The sequence below is a fragment of the Bos javanicus genome, chromosome 11, assembly GCF_032452875.1.
Source record: "Bos javanicus breed banteng chromosome 11, ARS-OSU_banteng_1.0, whole genome shotgun sequence".
Lineage (NCBI taxonomy): Eukaryota > Metazoa > Chordata > Mammalia > Artiodactyla > Bovidae > Bos > Bos javanicus.
Window position 1 is genome coordinate 58,456,309 of NC_083878.1, and position 15,230 is coordinate 58,471,538.

Genomic DNA, 15,230 nt, shown 5'->3' on the forward strand with positions numbered 1-15,230 from the left:
CATAAGGTAGTTCTATTTCCAGTTTTTTAAGGAATCTCCACACTGTTCTCCATAGTGGCTGTACTAGTTTGCATTCCCACCAACAGTGTAAGAGGGTTCCCTTTTCTCCACACCCTCTCCAGCATTTATTGCTTGTAGACTTTTGGGTCATAGCCATTCTGACTGGCGTGAAATGGTACCTGATAGTGGTTTTGATTTGCATTTCTCTGATAATGAGTGATGTTGAGCATCTTTTCATGTGTGTGTTAGCCATCTTTATGTCTTCTTTGGAGAAATGTCTATTTAGTTCTTTGGCCCATTTTTTGATTGGGTCATTTATTTTTCTGGAATTGAGCTGTAGGAGTTGCTTGTGTATTTTTGAGATTAGTTGTTTGTCAGTTGCTTCATTTGCTATTATTTTCTCCCATTCTGAAGGCTGTCTTTTCACCTTACTTATAGTTTCCTTTGTTGTGCAGAGGCTTTTAAGTTTAATTAGGTCCCATTTATTTATTTTTGCTTTTATTTCCGATATTCTGGGAGGTGGGTCATCGAGGATCCTGCTGTGATTTATGTCAGAGAGTGTTTTGCCTATGTTCTCCTCTAGGAGTTTTATAGTTTCTGGTCTTCCATTTAGATCTTTAATCCATTTTGAGTTTATTTCTGTGTATGGTGTTAGAAAGTGTTCTAGTTTCATTCTTTTACAAGTGGTTGACCAGTTTTCCCAGCACCGCTTGTTAAAGAGATTGTTTTTAATTCATTGTATATTCTTGCTTCCTTTGTCAAAGATAAGGTTTTATACATGTCATATGTTATTTTTAACTATGAATTTTGTTTTTTCAACTTTGGAAATGACTCATAAAATAGTTTTAGATGAAATTTAAATTTTTCCTTAAGTCCACTTGAAATAATTCTTATGTGTAACAGACACATTCTTCACATTTTACAATATGATTGCACGCCTTTTAACTTTATACTTTCTTATCTTTATTATCTTCAAATGGTATGTACCTTTCTTCATAATTCAAATAGGTGTCTTCATTTTTTTCATTCTTTAAAGTTTTTAAATTTCTGGTTCCACTAATTATCTGAAAAATGAAGAAATGTATAAAATTTTATGCCTACTTCTGAGACAAAGAATTTAGCATTCTTTTTCTCTTTCCCTTTTCTTCAACAATATATTCTTATCATTATTTTAGATCTAACTTTATTACTATTATATAATATATAATTATAATATTACACAATTATAATCTATTATATAATTTACACATATATATTTGCATAAATACTTAATGTTTTAAAATTTATTTAGTTTGTATGCATTGAACAATGGTGTTTTGGATTTTTTCGACTTCTTTTTTATATCATTGGATCCTTATGTTGCAGCATTAAAACCTGCTTGGCAAGGTGGAACTTTGCACATTATTCTTGCATTTATCTAGAATGTACTAAGCTGTTGGAATGAAATTGTTTGAGATGTGATAAGCCATTTAAATATGTATATGGCATTTTTCATCTCAGCAACATTGCTAATTTCCATCCAATCATTTTTCTGTTTTACTTCCTTTATCTCTTGTTTACTTCTGTATTTATCAATAATTGGCTTCTCTTTCACTTTCCTCTTTATCTATTTTGTAATCTCTCAGTATTTCCTAGCTTTTTAATTCCCTTTCACATTCAGAGTATTATTTTCAAATATTTCTTCTGTAACTTTAATTTTCAACAAGCTATTTAGATCTTTATGTCCTGTAATCCAGAGTTTTTCTCTGAAATTTGCTCGTCTGCTTTTTTTTTCTCCCTTTCTTACATTCTCTCTTCTATTTTCTCATTCTGTTGCTTTTTCATACCAACACTCTTTCCAGTTTTAATACTCTATCCTCTTTGATGACTGTCAGATATCACTGTATCTTATCATGTCAAAGAAAAAGAACCATTTTGTGAACTGTTTCTCTTATCTTTTTCAAAGTTTTTAATGATATTGACTTTTCTTTCATTTCCTTTTGTTCTGTCATATATTGTTACCAATCTCATATTTTCTTCATGAATGAAAGACATATTGGTTCAGATACAGTATTGCAAAGACACAGTGGGGCAGGGCTGACTATAGTGTCCAAATGTGAGGTTGTGGAAAGTCCTTCTCAAATATACAGCAACACTAGAAGTCAACCTGAGATGCTTAAAAGCTTAATTTCAAATTCTAGCAAGTTTTTACCCAATTTTTTACTGTAATGTTACTATATTTCTCTAAGCTGCCTGATTTTAATATGTAGGTATAGTATCTTTTGTTGAGCTTTACAGATTGTGTATGTGTGTGTTTAAATTGAAGTATAGTTGATTTACTATCATTTTAGTTTTGAGTGTACAGCACAGTACATCAATATTTTTATAAATTAGGCTTCATTTAAAGCTATCATAAAATATTGATTATATTCCTTGTGCAATGCAGTATATACTTGCAGCATATTTATTTTACACATAGTACTCTATAGCTCTTAATCACCTACTCATATCTTGCCCCTTCCCTCATGCTCTCACCCCTAGTAATCACTACTTTTTCTCTATATCTGTGAGTCTATTTATGTTTTGTTATATTCATTTGTCTTAATGTTTATAGATTCCACAAGTAAGTGATAGCATACAGTATTTGTCTTTCCTGTCTGACTTATTTTACTAGAAATAATACCCTCCCGGTTCATCTATGATATTGATGCAAATGGCAATATTTCACTCTTTTTGTGGCTAAGTAACATCCCATTAAATATATACTGCTTCTTCTTTATCCATTAGTCTGTTGATGAACACTTAAGTTGCTTCCATATATTGGCTATTGTAAATAATGTTGCTATGAACATTGAAGTGAGTGTATCTTTTCAAACTAGATTTTTCATTTTCTCTGATTATGTACTCGGAGGTGGAATTGCTTGATCATATTATAGTTCTATAGTTTTTTTTCCAAGGAATCTCCACAATGTTTTCTAGTGCAGTGACTGCACCAATGTGCATTCCTACCCAAAATATGCCCTTTTCTCCACACACTCACCAAAATTTGTTGTTTGTGGTCTTTTTAATGATTGTAATTTTGATAGGTGTAAGGTGACATACCATTGTGATTTTGATTTGCAATTATCTGATGGTTAGCAATGTTGAGAATCCTTTCATGTGCCTGTTGGCCATCTGTATGTATTCTTTGCAAAATGTCTATCCAGATCTTCTATATATTTTAATCAAGTTGTTTTTTTGATATTGATTTGTATGTGCTGTTTATGTATTTTGGATCTTAACCTGTTTGTGTCATATTATTTGCAGATATTTTCTCCCATTCACTGAGGGGTCTTTTTATTTTACTAGTTGTCTCCTTTGCTATGTAAAAGTTTATAAGTTTAATTAGGTTCCATGCATTTATTCTTGCTTTCATTTCCTTTACAGTAGGAGACAGTAACAAAGAAAAATATCGCTGCACTATATGTCAAAGTATTATCTCTATGATTTCTTGCAGGAGTCTTATGGCTTATGGTCTTATATTTAGGTCTTTAACCCACTTTGAGTTTATTTTTCTGTGTGATATGAGAATATATTCTACCTTCATTCTCTTGCATGTAGCAGCAGTCCAGTTTTCCCAGCACCACTTATTGAAGAGACTGTCTTTTTCTGTTGTATATTCTTGTCATCTTTGACATAGAATAATAGACCATAAGTGTGTGAGCTTATTTCTGAGCTCTCTATTCTGTTCCATTGATCTATGTTTATGTTTTTGTGCAATACTGTTTTGATGACTGTAGCTTTGTAGTGCAGTTTGAAGTCAGGGAGTGTGATACCTCCAGTGTTTTTTTTTTCCCAAGATCACTTTGGATATTTGAGGTATTTTGTGTTTCAATATATATTTTAGGATTATTTGTTCTAGTTCAGTGAAAAAAATGGGCATTTTGGTAGGGATTGAATTAAATCAATATATTGATTTGTGTATTATGGGCATTTTAACAATATTAATTTATCCAGTCAATCAATGCTAGCTATCTTTAAATTATCTTTATTATTTCTTTGTATTATCTTCAATTTCCTTCATTATTGTTTTCTATTTTTCAGTGTATAGACCATTCACTTCCTTGTTGTTTATTCCTAGATATTTTATTCTTTCTGATGTGATTTTAAACAGGATTATTTTCTCTTTCTGATAGTTCAATATTAGTTTATATAAAAGCAACTGATTTCTGCATATTAATCTTATATCTTGCTACTTACTGAATTCATTTATTAGTATTCACAGATTTTTTTGTGGTGACTAGGGTTTCCTTAATATAGTGTCATGGCATGAAAATATTGTTTGTTTTAATTCTTTCTTTCCAATTTGGATGCCTTTTATTTTTGTCAGGTCTGACTCCTATGGTTAGGACTTCCAACACTATGTTATAGAATTGGCAAGAGTAGGGATTCTTGTCATATTCCTGATTTTAGAGGAAAAGCTTTCAGCTTTCCATTATTGATTATAAAGTAGGCTATGGGTTTGTCATAAATGACTTTTTTAATAAGAAGATGTGTTCCCTCTATACTCACTTCGATGAGGGTTTTTAACATGAATGAATGTTGAATTTTGTCAAGTACTTTTTCTGCATCTATTGAGATGATCATGTGATCTTTATCCTTCCTTTTGTTTCCTTTTATTTCCCTACTAGTGATAGGCCTGCTAATATTCCTATTCCCATGTAATTCAGTCTTGGAAGATTGGATGAGTCTAGAAATTTTCTGTAGGTTGTCTAATATGTTGGCATTTAACTTCATAATATTCTCTTATGATTTTTTCTATCTCTGATATCAGATGCTCCTCTTTCATTTTGTTTATTTATGGTCTCTCTCTCTCTTTTTCTTAATAATCTTGGTTAAAGGCTTATTAATTTTGTGCATCCTTTCAAAACACCAGTTCTTGGTTTTATTGATCTATTACTTTGTGTGTTTCTTTCTGTCTCTTTTATTCGTTTTCTGATATTTATGATTTTCTTTCTTCTGATGACTTTGGGCTTTGTTTATTCTTCTTTTTCAAATTTCCTTAGATAGGAGTTTCAGTTGTTCAGTTGATATTTTTCTTGCTTCTTAGGGTAGCCTTGTATTGCTTGTATTCCCTCTTGGATGTTTTCCTTTTGGTGAAATTGCGGCATCCCATAGATTTTTGGAAAATTGTGTTTTTGTTTTCGTTTGCCTCAGGGTAATTTATGATTTCCTTTTTGATTTCTTCATGATCTTCTGTGTTTCAGTGTCATGCTCTTTAGTCTACAAGTGTTTGCATTTGTCCCATTTTTATTCTTATTATTGAATTCTAGTTTCATGCTGTTGTGATTGCAAAAGATGCTTGATAGAATTTTTATCCTTCTAAATTCTTGAAACTTGTTTTGTGGCCTAGTGTGGAAAATATTTCACGTGCACTTGAAAAAAAAAAAAAGGTATATCACTGGTTTTGGATGGACTGTGCTGTGCTTAGTCATTCAATCATGTCTGACTCTTTGCGACCCCATGGACTGTAACCTGCTAGGCTCCTCTGTTCGTGGGGATTCTCCAGGCAAGAATACTGGAATGGATTGCCATGCCCTCCTCCAGGGGATCTTCCCAACCCAGGGATCAAACTCAGGTGTCCCGCATTCTAGGCATATTCTTTACACTCTGAGCCATCAGGGAAGCCCAGACTATCACATCTGTTAAATCCAACTGATCTAACCTGTCATATAAGAATATATCTCTCACTGATTTTCTGTCTGGATGATTTTTCTTTGATGTAAGCAGATTATTAAAATCCCCTGTTATTATTGTGTTATTGTCTATTTTTCCCTTTAAGTATGTTAACATTTGCTTTATATATTTAATTGCTACTATATTAGTTGCACATATTTTAGCAAGTGTTATATCTTTTACTTGTATGGAAATATACTCATATAAGAAGGCATACTTAATAAATGCAGTGTGTTCTGACTCCTTCACTGACTTTCCCTATCTCTCTTCCTGTGCCCTGGCACACAATAATGTTGAAATTTAGGACAATTAGTGACCTCTCAAGGGGCTCTAATTACCCAAATTAAAAAAAAAAAAAGAAAAAAAAAAGTTCCATGTCTCTACCTTTAAATCAAAGGTTAGTGAGGAAACCATCTTGAAGGTCAAGTTGGGACAAAACATAGGCCTCTTTAAATACAAAGAAAAAGTTCTTGAAGGAATTAAAAGTGCTACTCCTATAAACACACAAATGATAAGAAAAGAACGTGAAACAGCCTTATTGCTTATATGGAGAAAGTGATCTGCAGAGAAGATCAAATCAGCAACAATTACCGTTTAATCTAAAGCCTGTCTGTTCCAGAGAAAGACCCTGATTCTATTCAATTCTATGGAGGCTGAGGGAGGTAAGGAAGCTACAGTAAAAAGTCTGAAGTTAGCAGAGGTTGATTCACAAGGTTTAAGGAAAAAAGTCACCTCTATAACACGAAAGTGCAAGCGGAAGCAGTAAAGGCTGATGCAGAAACTGCAGCAAGTTTATACAGAAGATCTAGACAAAATGAAATAATAAAATTCCCCACTCTAGACAACAGATTTTCCAGCATGGATCAGACAACTTATATTGAAAGAAGATGCCATCTAGGTCTTTCAAACCTAGGGAGTAGAAGTTATTGCTTGACTTGAAAACTTCAAAGTATAGGTTGATTCTCTTATCAGGGGCTAATGCAGCTGGTGACTTTAAATTGAACCCAATGTTCACTTACCATTTCAAAAATTATAGAGCCTTTACAAAATATGCTAAATTTACTCAGCCTGTACTCTGTAAGTTAAACAACAAACTCTGGATGATAGCACATTTATTTACAACACAGTATACAAATATTTTAAACCCACTCTTCAGACCTGCTACTTAGAAAAAGATTCCTCCTGTCAAAATGTGACTATTGATTTATCAAACATCTGGGCACCTAAGACCTCTGATGGATATGTGCAATGAGAATGATGCTGTTTTTATGTCTGCTAACATAACATTCATTCTAGTTCATGGATCAAGGAGTAATTTTGACTTTCAAGTCTTTTTGTTAAATAATTATACATTTCTTAGCTGCCACAGATAAACTGAGCTGGGCTTCAGTTCAGTTCAGTTCAGTCACTTAGTCGGGTCTGAGTCTTTGCGACCCCATGGACTGCAGCACGCCAAGCTTCCCTGTCCATCACCACCTCCCAGCAGTTTGGCTTACATCTGTGCAAAGTCAGTCTACAAGCTTTTTGAAAGGATTCACTATTCTAGATGCCATGGAGACCATTTCTGATTCATGGATAGAGGTTAATATATCAACATTAAGTGAGGTTTGAAGTAGTTGATTCAAACCCCCATGAATGACGTTGAAGTGTTCACATTTTCAGTGGAGAAAGTAACTGCGGATATGATAGAAATAGTAAGAGAACTAAAATTAGAAATAGAACCTAAAAACGTAGCTGAATTGATGCAGTCTTGTGATAAAACATGAAAGGATGAGGATTTGTTTCTTATAGATGAGTAAAGAAAGTAGACTCTTGAGACAGAATCTACTGGTGAAAATGCTTTACAGATTAGTTAAATGGCAAGAAAGGACTTAGAATATGATAATAGCATAGTCAATAAAACCACAACAATTATCTTTTATTTTGAAAAGAAAAAATATGCTAGGTAAAAAATGCTACCTAAGGGCATTGCATGCTCAGATAAATCATTAGTGGAAAGAATGGTCAGTCATGTAGCAAACTTATTCCTTAATTTTAAGAAATTGCCATCATGTAGCAAACTCATTTCTTATTTTAAGAAATTACAGCAGTCACGCAGTCTTTAATGGGTAGTCTTTTACCCATTCTGTTCAGTAAGCAGCTATCAACATCCGGGGAAGATCTCCACCAGCAAAAGGATTTGTAAAACAATCATCCTCCAATTGAAAATAAATAAATTTAAGAAAATAAGAAAAAAAGAATTGCTGAAATTCCGCTGATGGTTAGCTTTGTTTAGCAAGAAAATGTTTTGCTTTTTTTTTTAATTATAGTTGTACCTTGTTTTTTTTTTTTTTCTAGATGTAATGCTATTGCACACTTAATAGGCTACTGTATAGTGTAAATATATCCTTTATATGTGCTGGAAAACCAAAGAATTTGTGTGACTCACTTTATTGCCATATTCACTTTATTAGAGTGATCTGGAACTGAATCCCCAATATCGTCTATGTTCAGTTCAGTTCAGTCACTCAGTTGTGTCTGACTCTTTGCAACCCCGTGAATCGCAGCACGCCAGGCCTCCCTGTCCATCACCAACTTGTGGAGTTCACCCAAACTCATGTCCATCGAGATGGTGATGCCATCCAGCCATCTCATCCTCTGTCATCCCCTTCTCCTCCTGTCCCCAATCCCTCCCAGCATCAGGGTCTTTTCCAGTGAGTCAACTCTTCACATGAGGAGGCCAAAGTATTGGAGTTTCAGCTTTAGCATCAGTCCTTCCAATGAACACCCAGGACTGATCTCCTTTAGGATGGACTGGTTGGATCTCCTGGCAGTCCAAGGGACTCTCAAGAGTCTTCTCCAACACCGCAGTTCAAAAGCATCAATTCTTCAGCACTCAGCTTTCTTCACAGTCCAACTCTCACATCCATACATGACCACTGGAAAAACCATAGCCTTGACTAGATGGACCTTTGTTGGCAAAGCAATGTCTCTGCTTTTCAATATGCTATCTAGGTTGGTCATAACTTTCCTTCCAAGGAATCTTTTAATTTCATGGCTGCAATCATCATCTAGGTATGCTTATATTAATACTTTGCAGCAAGACAGGATAGTAAAAGTTACAATGACAAAAATAGCCTCTTCTTGTAAGCACTTTTCTTCTGTGGACTACACCTCTCATAAACTACTTCTGCTTTTCTTACTACCAGATGTACCCTTATAATAGAGGAATATGAATCTCTGTGGAGATATTATATTTTCCCATATTAATTTTTTACACTGAGTTTTAACTTTATTCCAAATTTATGAAAAAATATACTTTAGTAATATATGTACTGTATTGTCAATATTCCCAGACATCTTTATAAGATAATCACTTTTTTTTTTTTCAGTTTGTTTTGCTTTGCTGTGCATGTGCGCTAAGTGACTTCAGTCATGTCCGATTCTGCTACCCTACAGGTTCTAGCCTACCAGGCTCCACTGTCTATTGGATTCTCCAGGCAAGAATACTGGAGAGGGTTTCCAGGCCTTCCTCCAGGGAATCTTCCTGACTCAGGGGTGGAAACTCCGCTTCTTATGTCTCCTGCAATGGTAGTTGGGTTCTTTACCACTAGCGCCACCTTGGAAGCCCTATTTTGCTTTATGTCTCATCAAATAGACTCAGTCTTCAAACAATTGCTTATAGGACAAACAGGTAAAAGTGGTATATATTCTGGGTCTTTCCATATATGGATGTGTCTTTCTGTTTTCTCCATACTTATAATCTAGCTAGCCTGAGCCTAAAGTTATTTTGGAGCACATGCTGCTATATTTCTGATATTTAGGATTAAATATAAGAAATATGTTTGGGAACTATAAATGAAACTTGGGTGGTCAATTCTCTGTGGTGCATACTGGAACCATAATGTTAAGGTCAGAGAATATGAATGAGAATCTACTGCCTGTATGTCATTTTATATTTATGAAAAAAAGTATGTGATTTTTGTATCTGAAAAATATAATAATTAACTATTATTAGTTCTCTTAAACTGAATAGGCTTAACCCACCAAATTTTAAAAGAAATTAATTAAATACATCTATTCTAATATGGGTTTCCTTGGTAGCTGAGATGGTAAAGAATCTGCCTGCAATGCAGGAGACAGGAGATGCAGGTTCAGCGCCACAGTTGGGAAGATTCTCTGGAGAAGGGAATGACTACCCACTCCAGTATTCTTGCTTGGAGAATTCCAAGGACAGAGGAACCTAGTGGGCTATAGTCCATGGGGTCCCAAAGAGTTGGACATGACTGAAGGACTAACTGTAATAGAGACAAAATATAATATATCTTTATATAGCAGTTGAGTAATTGTAATAGCAATTCTAAAAATATGAACACTTTTAGCACTCAAGGTAGTATGTCCTCTTGCAAGAGGCTTGTTACCTCCACTATACAAGTGTCTATCATACTTTAAATCTGCTTGGAGTATTATAGTGATAATAGTAAGGAAGGTAAATGATGAGAAGCATACATGAGAGTCATTAGCAGTTAGAAATCTAGTATAGGTTTTGCCATCTAGTGTAGTACAGCTACAACTCTTGCATGCTATAAGTGATAATAATTGTTTTTGTTTTGTTTTGTTTTAATACTAAATTGTTTAGGTATCTTCCAAGACTATGAAAATTATTCTTCAGGCTCTGTAGACCATGATTTTGAAATAATGAAAACTTGTAAAGATGTATGCTGTTATAAATGTTGAATGTTTCCTATAACAGGATTGTTTAAAATAGTTTATTTTTTTTATTTTTATTTTTTTAGTGGCCGGCATTATTATTCTTTTTTTTAAATTTTTTTAAATTTTATTTTATTTTTAAACTTTACATAATTGTATTAGTTTTGCCAAATATCTGTGAACTACCTATTCTTGTTTCTTTGACTTGTTGATTTGTGTAATCATAAATCAGAGTTTATGTTATAGATAGTTGCTTAAATATTTTGAGTATCATTCCCTAGTTCTCCAAATCATAGTAAAAGCAGACTTCTAAGAAAGACTGGTAAATTGTAGATTAATCTCAGTTCTGTGTAAATGTAAACCTGAAGGACCACCTGTGGCTATAACTCATGTGTTCTCTGCAGAAGGTAATATTTGCACAGGTTCAGACAGATTATAGTCTTCTGCAGTACAAGCAATTTGAAGAGATCAGAAGTAAACATCATATCAGATCAGATCAGTCGCTCAGTCGTGTCCGACTCTTTGCGACCCCATGAATTGAAGCACGCCAGGCCTCCCTGTCCATCACCAACTCCCGGAGTTCACTCAGACTCACGTCCATCGAGTCAGTGATGCCATCCAGCTGTCTCATCCTCTGTCATCCCCTTCTCTTGCCCCAATCCCTCCCAGCATCAGAGTCTTTTCTAATGAGTCAACTCTTTGCATGAGGTGGCCAAAGTACTGGAGTTTCAGCTTTAGCATCATTCCTTCCAAAGAAATCCCAGGGCTGATCTCCTTCAGAATGGACTGGTTGGATCTCCTTGCAGTCCAAGGGACTTTCAAGAGTCTTCTCCAACACCACAGTTCAAAAGCATCAATTCTTCGGCGCTCAGCCTTCTTCACAGTCCAACTATCACATCCATACATGACCACAGGAAATGACTATGCCAAAGCCTTTGACTGTGTGGATCACAATAAACTGTGGAAAACTCTGAAAGAGATGGGAATACCAGACCACCTGATATGCCTCTTGAGAAATTTGTATGCAGGTCAGGAAGCAACAGTTAGAATTGGACATGGAACAACAGACTGGTTCCAAATAGGAAAAGGAGTTCGTCAAGGCTGTATATTGTCACCCTGCTTTTTTAACTTATATGCAGAGTACATCATATGAAATGCTGGGCTGGATGAAGCACAAAGCTGGAATTAAGATTGCTGGAAGAAACATCAATAACCTCAGATATGCAGATGACACCACCCTTATGGCAGAAAGTGAAGAGGAACTAAAAGGCCTCTTGAGGAAAGTGAAAGTGGAGAGTGAAAAAGTTGGCTTAAAGCTCAACATTCAGAAAACGAAGATCATGGCATCCGGTCCCATCACTTCATGGGAAATAGATGGGGAAACAGTAGAAACAGTATCAGACTTTATTTTTCTGGGCTCCAAAATCACTACAGATGGTGACTGCAGCCATGAAATTAAAAGATGCTTACTCCTTGGAAGGAAAGTTATGACCAACCTAGATAGCATATTCAAAAGCAGAAACATCATATAGCAGTATTGAAAAATCAAGATATATAGAGACCATTTGGCCATCATTGCATTCCCTGGTGGCTCAAAGGGGAATGAGTCTGCCTGCAATGCAAGAGACTCAGACTCAGTCCTTGGGTTGGGAATACCCACTGGAGAAGGAAATGGCAACCCAGTACAATATTCTTGCCTGGAGAATTCCATGGACAGAGGAACTCAGTGGTCTACAGTCCATAGGGACTCGTAAAGAGTCGAACACAGTTGAGTGATTTTTCACTTCACTTCACATGTATTAATATTACTAATTTGTATACCTGCTATATATACCAGTATCCTTTGGGTAATATTTTATAACATTTTTTGGAGTCACAAATAGGTATGGATTATTAAAACCCTTTGTACATGTATCAAACATATAAGTGTGTTGTGTAAGACTCATTCCAGTTCAGGTTCAAACATGGCAAAGGCGATAAGTGATGGATAAGAAGAGAGGTTGCAAATAAGTTTATTAATTCCATAAATTGATTCATATTTGTTTTGTACTAAAGAGCAACTTGTTATTTTCCTTTATAGATCTGAAAATGTCATTTTAAGATTCCTTTAAATTTTCAACATTCTGCTCTTTCCACTTAATTTTTAAATTTTCATTATTTAAATGGTATTCACACAGTTCTTTGAATTGTTGTAAATTATTTGTGAGAACAGAAATATTTAGCTATTTAATTTTGCATTCTTACTGCATGCTATGTTATTTCTTATGTCTCTTTCCATTCAAATGAGAGCAGAACTTTCAGAATATAAATCTGTCATTTTTAGAGGTTTATCACAAGAGTTGGAAATAGGCATTATCATCTCTTTAGTGTTATTTATTTCTTCATCTCAGTGGACTAATTTAAAAGTATACATAGGCTAGTGATCAATCATGCCATATATCTAAACTTTAAAATAGTTTTTTAACTTGCTAAATAATATATCTTTTTTCATAAGAAGTATGCAATTGTATGTGATTATAGTGATTTTGTCCTTGTAACCTATAATATAAAGTATTACACCATGTCCTTTTTTAAGGTTAAATACAAAACAAATATAGTTTCTTACACAAATATCTGTAAAGGGTAATTTTATTGAGAGAAGATTTTATTAATTTTAAGAGAGGAAATATCCCCCCTCCTGTCCTCTTTCTCTTTCTCTAAAGAGGAAGAGAAAGGACACAATAATCAATTTTTCACTTGTTTCCAACATCCATTAGTTCATGCATTTTTAATTTCTATGAGAATAACTGGCATTACTATTTTTTAAGATGAACCTGTTCTGAGTTGGAAGGAAATGTATATTCCAATCAATGTGAAGCAATAGCTAATTAAAATAGTCTTCATGACTTAATTTTGGAAGTGGTAACTTTGTAACAGTCTCAGAATATTTATTGTGCTCCAATAAAGTGTAATAGAAGTTTAAAATTTATTTAAAAATGCAGCCTTTTCTTTGAGGAAGTACAAGGATGAATTTGACAATCCTAATTTTTGTTGAGTGCCTCCAGGGCTGTCTTCTCAAGAAATCTTGGGTCACACTCCTGCTATGAAAATCTCCTTGACTTTTTTTCTCTTCTTGATAACATCCAAATTCTTAACCTCTTTATAATCTTTATGATCTGATTTCAAACCTTCTATTTGAATTAAAATTCTGTTAATTCCCATTATACAGTTGTTTTTGTTTTTTCCCCCAGCAGAAGCACTTTGGTTCACAACTATAAAGAAACAACACGTTTTTCCTCTCGGTGTCAATTGTTATTTGCGCTATTTTATCTACTTGGAAAATCACCCTTATTTAAGATCCAGTTCAAATTTTATCTTCAACTCTCCAAGTGGCTTAGTGGTGCACTCTCAAGCTTTGCATACTCTCTCACAAATTTACATTATGTGACCCACTTTAAAAAAAACAAAGCAAAACTCCTTGTTTACATACCATACTCCACATATGAATTTGAGCTTATACATTGCATTTATCTTTAATATCTAGGAGTCTTATAAATTGTCTGACACATAAAATATTCTCAAAAATAAATTTTAAAAGTAAACATAGTCTGCAGAACACATTAAATATTGTAAATAACTGAATGAGCAGAAACCAATTGTGGAACTTATTATAATCCTACTTGAGATTCTGATTCACTGAAATTTTTTGTTTTTAACCTGAGTTTTCCTCATCTTTCTATAACAATTCCATGCCTAGATATTCCTCAGTGTTCTCCATTGATAAACATGTCATTGATTTCCATTTGTTCTTGGGTAAATTCAGGTTATAATAATGTAAACCAGTAATTTCAAGATTGATCTTAATTAACTATTAAAACACTAAAGGAAGAGTGAGTTTACCAATACAAAGAAAAAAACCCTGAGAATATGTTTTTTAACTGTGTGTGTGTGTGTTAGTCACTTAGTCATGTCTGACTCATTGCAGCCCCATGGACTATAGCTCTCCAGGCTCCTCTATCCATGGAATTCTCCAAGAAAGAATACTGGAGTGGGGCCATTCCCTTCTCCAGGGGATCTTCCCAACCCAGGGATCGAACCTGAGGCTTCTGCACTGAAGGTAGTTTCTTTACTATCTGAGCCACTAGGGAGGCCCACCATTTAACATTTTAGCATTTGCATTTAATCACTTAAACTAATTTTAAAATTAGAGTTATACTTTCTAGGATCAGGATTATTTTGAGGATGTTTAAAATGTGTTTCTACTTAGAATACTAAAATATATAAGTGTAAGAAAACTTTATTAAAATTCTAAAGTCTCTGTGCAGTGCTCTTGACCTTGAGATTATTAAAAGACAACTGTAAATTTAAGAAAAAGCCCTCATATTCTAGACCAGTCTTGAGTCCACGGCCCCTTTTCCATTTCATGTCAGATTTGAGAACAGAGACTTGAGAACAGACTTGAGAACAGGCCACCTAAATGTGCTAGAGAAAATAATATATATTGAAAATACCAGAAAAAAATTGTCATTGGACTATAAAAAATAACTCAATCTTTCTGCCCAAGGAATCTCCTGTTGGTAACTGAAGTGCTCGGTTACCCAGTAGCCAAAATACCTACCTTGGTGCCTCAGACATTGCCTACTGCCTACTTATGGATGCCACTATTTGCTTCTTAAAATGTTTGTGCCTAGGCACTTTTCAGTTACACTCAAACCAGTCAAATAAATGCAACCCAATTGTATTTCACTATGCTATGGTTTAATGGTAACATAACAACACATATTGTTTCTATTAGTATTAGACAAGCCTCCTAAGACTGACTTACAATGATGTAAAAACAAAGGAAAACCTTACTTTGAAGTATTTTT